Source organism: Heliangelus exortis, chromosome 7 (genome assembly GCF_036169615.1).
Source record: "Heliangelus exortis chromosome 7, bHelExo1.hap1, whole genome shotgun sequence".
NCBI classification, from domain to species: domain Eukaryota; kingdom Metazoa; phylum Chordata; class Aves; order Apodiformes; family Trochilidae; genus Heliangelus; species Heliangelus exortis.
Window position 1 is genome coordinate 25030354 of NC_092428.1, and position 6072 is coordinate 25036425.

Sequence of the window (6072 nt, forward strand, 5' to 3'; positions counted from 1 at the left end):
TTTGTTCTAATCTACTTACAAATTTAGCACAGCTACCTCCTTCCAGGGTGCTAAAGGCAAGCAGGAAAGGGATTTTTCAGTATTTCAGGATGCTCTTTTCAAGTCAGATTCCACTCTGACATCTCTGCCAAATCTAATTTTGTCTGTACCAGCCACAAAGACTGCAAAAGCTGCCCCAAAATGAGATGGCTTGGGTCACAGGCTCTCTCTGCCCCTTGCCCTGCAGCCTGGGCTCACCATGCATGGTGAGCACAGATATTCAGAGGCTCTTCTGCATCCACCACCAGTTCCCCCAGGGAGCCTCCGTGTCCCTTGTTTTGCCTATGTCCTGGCACTGCTGGGAAGGGGTTGCAAAATATCCCTTTGGTCAATGATATCATCCAACCAGCAACACCTCCAGGTCCGGGACAGGCACCACTGCTTCCCCTCAGTCCCTCACCCACTCTTTTATAACAGCAAAAAATCAGCCTTTTTGTGGCCCACAGCATCAGAGCAGCCAGTCCCACAGATGGGATGCATATATTTATGTCTGAGTGGCTCTCTCACTGCCAAGATAGCATTTACTGCTCGCTTGAACATGAGGGCATTCTTTGGAAGTAAAATTAACAGCTGTTAATTCACCTCCTGATCTCTGATCCTTGCCCTGCTGTCTGCACTGGCAATCTTTCACCTGGACTTTGGGATTAGTCAGGTTTTCAGAGACCACCCTCACTTATGATTTATTTTGACAAGAACCAGTTGATCCTGTCCTCCCAAGGGTGTCCCCATGCCCCACTGGTGGATGGACAAGTACTTCCTTCCCTGTGAACATCATGCAGCCCCTCAAAAGCAGTGTCCCCCAATTCTGGTGAGCTGGTACCAACCTGGCCAAGCTCCAGGGCAGCTCTCACCCAAGCCAAGGGGTGCCATGGGTGGCCAACTTCTCTTCTGGGGCACCCACCATGTGCAACAGCTCTGTGGGGTCCAGGGTTCCTGATTGCCTTCTCCTTCTCACCTAGCCTACCAGGTTTAGGGGTGCACCTGGGGGTTCACCAGCATGGCTGACCCCTGCTGCAGGGCTCTTCTCTTGTCTGTGGGTTAGAAAAGAAAGGAAAAAAAAAAAAAAAAAACAAACAGAGCAATGGCTTCTTTCACAAAACTCCCAAATGCAACAAAGCTCTATGTTGTATGAGAGCAAAGAAAACCATGGATGGTTTCCACCCTGTGGCAAGATGCAGCCCCTCTCATCTCTCCAGCCTGATCCCTGCCTCCAGCAGGGAGAGCTCCTGGCAATGCCCCACTGTGACACCCATGGGTGTAATTCATTTTGTGGGTAGGCAGTGGTTTGCTTTTTAAAATTAGCCAACCAAGTGAAATTAATTTGACCACAACCACATTTTATTCACAGTGAGGCTCGGCCAGAAGACCATGAGCTGGGAAACTGCTTTCCCTTAATAAACCTGCAGCAGATTAATTCATTATAAAATATACCAGTTTTGAGAGGAACCTTTTTCTATTGTTAATTTTACTCCATTGTTTCACCCTGCTGCTCTCTTCTTGATAAGCGTGTCATCTTTCTTAAAATGTTGGATAAATGGGTTTATGGATGAATACTTAACAGTTAACAATAATTATTTACATTTACGCATTTGAAGAATCATAAGGATCAAGAGAAAGATTTAAAATTGATTTTGAAAAAGAAACTGCCTGTCTGTTTTTAGCTGTTTCAAGTGAAAAGAAACAGGAAAGAAAGAAAAAAAAAATTACTCCAGTGGTTTTTACAGTCAGCAGAGCACCCGTTATGAGGAAACACCAGGAGAGCTTGGCAGGTCTCCTGGGGCCTAGCAGCATGGCCCAGCAGCTTATAAAACACACTGGAGAGGAGCTGATGATCTTTGTCTAAAGGTAAAAAGGTATATATAGGTGTTTTATGACACAGATATCACTGAACCTGTAATTCTGCCCCGGGAAGTGGTGGATTCTCCATCCCTGGAGATATTTAAAAAGAGCCTGGATGTGGCACTCAGTGCCATGGGCTGGGAACTGCAGCAGGAGTGGATCAAGGGTTGGACTTGATGATCTCTGAGGTCCCTTCCAACCCAGCCAATTCTATGATTCTATAATTCTACATCCACCCCTTATCAAGCAGAGGTTTTTAAGGGTCTTGCAGGCTTAGGGCTTCTTCCTCTTCTAAGTTTTTTGACATGTAGGTAGCTGCTCACTGGCAAAGATGCAGGCATTTCTGAAGGTCTTGGTTGAGTGCTCAGACTCTTGCATTGCAAGGCACAGGAGCAACTGCAGATAGGCTGGTAACTGCTCCAGAGGGGAAAAAAAATATATCTATTGGAAAAGAAACCTATGTGTGTCTGGCTTGCGTGTTTTTCAGAACAAGTGCTCCTTGTTCCTGGAAAGCCTGGTGGGTGCAGCACCCGGACACTGATGTGCACTCTCAGGTCTGTTGAGGAAGGGCTGGTTTCTCCCTCTTCACCTGCTAGAATCTCCTTTCAATAGAAAGGTGAGAGAAGGATGCACCATGGCCTTCCTGCCTTAGGACTTGTGCTTGACCTGAGCAGTTTAGGAGGAGAGGCTGTTCCACAGCTATGCTGCTTGACCTCAGGTAAGACACTTCCTCATTGTTTGTTTTGCAAGCTGAAATTAGAATATCAGAATATTAGTGTGTTGATGCCCTGGTTTCTGAAAGGTCTAATCAAAGCCCTGTTTGCTCCCGAGATTATGATCAGACTCCAATACTAAGAAGTGCCCCCAGCAGTGCTCTGCCCTCCCCAGCCACTTGTAACCAACCTGAAGTGATGAAGCACGAGTGACTCCTTGTGATGACTGATGTCTGCAGTTATTTTAAAATGACATTAAATACCACAGTGATTGCAGCCATTCATAAATAAAAGCAGGCTATACACGTTTTGCTTCACGACTGAAAAGGTTAATACAAAAGGTTAATAACACATCTAAAATACTTTATCCCCACAATGTGCTTAACAGGTTTTTTCTAAGTGAAATTCTACTATTTTAGAAGAGAAAAAAACCCCCACAACTACAGACTTGGAATCCCATCTATATTCCCATTACATTTCATGAAAGAAATACCTGGTGTATTTTTATGCCATTGAAACACAGATGAATTTAAGCAGTGTTCCTACTTTCTCCTTTCTAATGCTAATGTTTAATTCTAGTGTATCTATAGAAAAACACTGCTTATAAAACAGGGCCATAGAAAAAAGCTTTGCAGCAATTACTGAGCCAAGTGAATGAACTCCACACATAGCAAGCACTGATTATATATTTGCAGGTTTTGAGTAAACTGTGCTGTTTTATTATCTGCCAGCTTTTTTTGCACTTGTACAGCCAGAGCAGTTTGACAGAATAAAAATAACATGCATCACCCTTGGGTTGGGTGCATGCTTTCAATGTGGACTACAAAACCAAAAGAATAAATAAATTTAAAAAAAAAACAAAAAAGTAACACCCTCCCCCACCCCCAAAAAAAAAAAAAAAAAAAAAAAAAAAAAAAAAAAAGCCCAAAATAAACAAATAAACAAAAATAAACCTACCCCATCCCACCCTTCAGGAGAGCACCTCCACTCCCTCAATCACCAATCCAATCTCTAAAAGTTAAGTTACAAAACCGGTATGCAGGGGCCTGTATTTGAAACACTCTTTGAACTAGAGAATAATATGCCACTCAATCCTTAATGAATACAGTTGCTATTTTTTGCAAGCACTTCACACTGGTAGGAGTGTTTGTTGTTGAAATATCAGTGAGATATGACTTTATTCCTTTGAATAAATATAACCTGGTGACTGTGCACATCTGTATGCACAAATAAATAATCTGCAAACTTCAGGAGTATGCTGTTTAGATAAAGTACTCAAGAGGAAATGAACATCCAGGGATAAAAAAATGCCAGGCCCTTACTTGTGCCTGCAAAGCACTTCTTGGTACACCTTGACACCAGAGAGTAGCCTGGGGCACCAGACGTGGACCAGAAGGTTGGGGGATCTTGTCTCTCAGAGGTTTGACTTGAGCCAGGGTTTTCAGAAGGACTTTGTGGGTCCAGGTTGAATAATGTCAGTGCTGCAGGCAAGAGAAGAGGCAAGATTTGCCTCAGGTGATCACCACCCTGATGACTCCGAACATTTTCTTTAGGGGATGAAGATTAAATCCTTGCTTTAGGAGTCTAGGATCAAGTGAAAATAAGTTTCTGAACTTCAAAGGAAAGCTAAAAAAAAAAAAAAAAAAAAAATTGACTCAAATCACCCTCTACCTCTAAAAGCAGAGGAGAAAGAGGAATTTATTTTAAAATGTCTCATTTTGGAAACATTTCTATGCCTATTACTGCCCTGAGAAAACAGTTCTGAAGGTCTGGGATCAGTAGCACAGGGTCGTGGTCTTTGGCAGGAGCAGAAGGATGTTGGTGAGGTGTCTGGCTGAGGTGTTACAGCAGTGCTCAGACTGCACTGCCTGCTCTGCCCTCCCCTGCCCTGCCAGTGGAGTCTCAAATGCTTGAAACAGATTTCTCCCACCTGGAAAACGACAGATTTCTGTAGAATGTGCAAATCTGTGCGATTTCTTGAAATGCAAATATTAACTTAGAAATTGTTGTAAAGAGGTCTTCTAACCAGGTATAGGATCATCTAAGTGTACTGTGAGGACATGTGCCAATTCAACTTCTCTTCCTTTTCTAAATTCTCTTTTTCCCCCTTGTCAATGAGTTCCCAGGGATGATCCAGGCAGCTGAAACCCACCTGTGATTTACCTCTTCAATGGAAAAGTAAATTCCATTACTCAAACCAATATCAGAAAGATGCTGTAAGATTCATTTTAGGATTTTAAAATCCACCGGAATCCTAAAATAAAAAAGATTTTGAACATGCAATTATTTTTTGCCCTCAGGTGCCATTGAACTGAGCTATTTAAAAGGAAATGCACAACAGTCAGGGAGGAATAGTTCGTTCTGAATTTGTTTGTGGAGCAATCACTGAACCCTTTAGTTTTTTCTGCACTGTGCTTTCTAAAGAAACAATGAACCTTATCTTGGGAGGCGTAGGTGAAATCCCTTACAATAGCCTCCTGACGGGTCTTTAGTAAAACCATTTCATTGCATGGCACTAAGAATGGTTCGGACTGGAGAGATTTTCCCTTTAAGCAAGGAATGTAGTTCATCTGTATTCTGTAGGGGGCACGAAATGGGCCATTCTGGACGTTAAAATCAAATTTTTGTTAGCGTTAAGAGATCACTACAGGAATTTAATCGCGTGTATAGAAATACGGGGTACAGCTGCATTTTCGAAGCAGTACGGTCAAACGGAAAATTGTAGTTTTTTTCTGAGTCGTCGTGCTGACACAAAAACACCCGAAATCCCTGCAGCTTAAAGAGATTAAAAGGAAATAAATGCTTATCTGCCTCCATTTTAAGTATTTTGCGTGTTTGACCGTTCTGCTGGGCAGCTGAGCAGTGACTCTGGGAGATAAGAGGTGGGTGCCCACTCAAGATGATTTTTTTTCTGCTTTTTTGAGGATATTTCGCTGTTCCCCATCGCTGTTCCCCACCGCACCCTGGGTACGCACTTGGCTTCGCCCGGGCTTTCCGCGGCAGGGGCAGAGCTGGGACCTCTGAGGCGCCCACCCCGGACCCCGGACCCCGGACCCCGGACCCCGGACCCCGGACCCCGGACCCCGGACCCCGGACCCCGGACCCCGGACCCCGGACCCCGGACCCCGGACCCCGGACCCCGGACCCCGGACCCCGGACCGGCAGCGCCCCCTGCAGGCGCGGCGGAGCGCGACACCCCCTCCCTCCCCGCCGCTTTCCCCGTCCCGGCTCACACTTGCCTTTGGCGCCCTACCCGCCCCTCGTCGGGAGAAACCACTTTTCCCAGCTCCCAGGGGGGACTCTTAAAGAGGAGTAAAGCAGCGTTACTCGCCTTCTCGGCCCTTAAGCACCTCTAAAAAGGGAATTCAGGCACCATATATGCTGAAATGTGAGCATTCCCTGGTTTTTCCTTGCGCTGTTCCTTCCAAGGTGGAGAAACGGCGAATTCTCTTCTTCGCTCCTCCCCCTACACTGGGTGCTG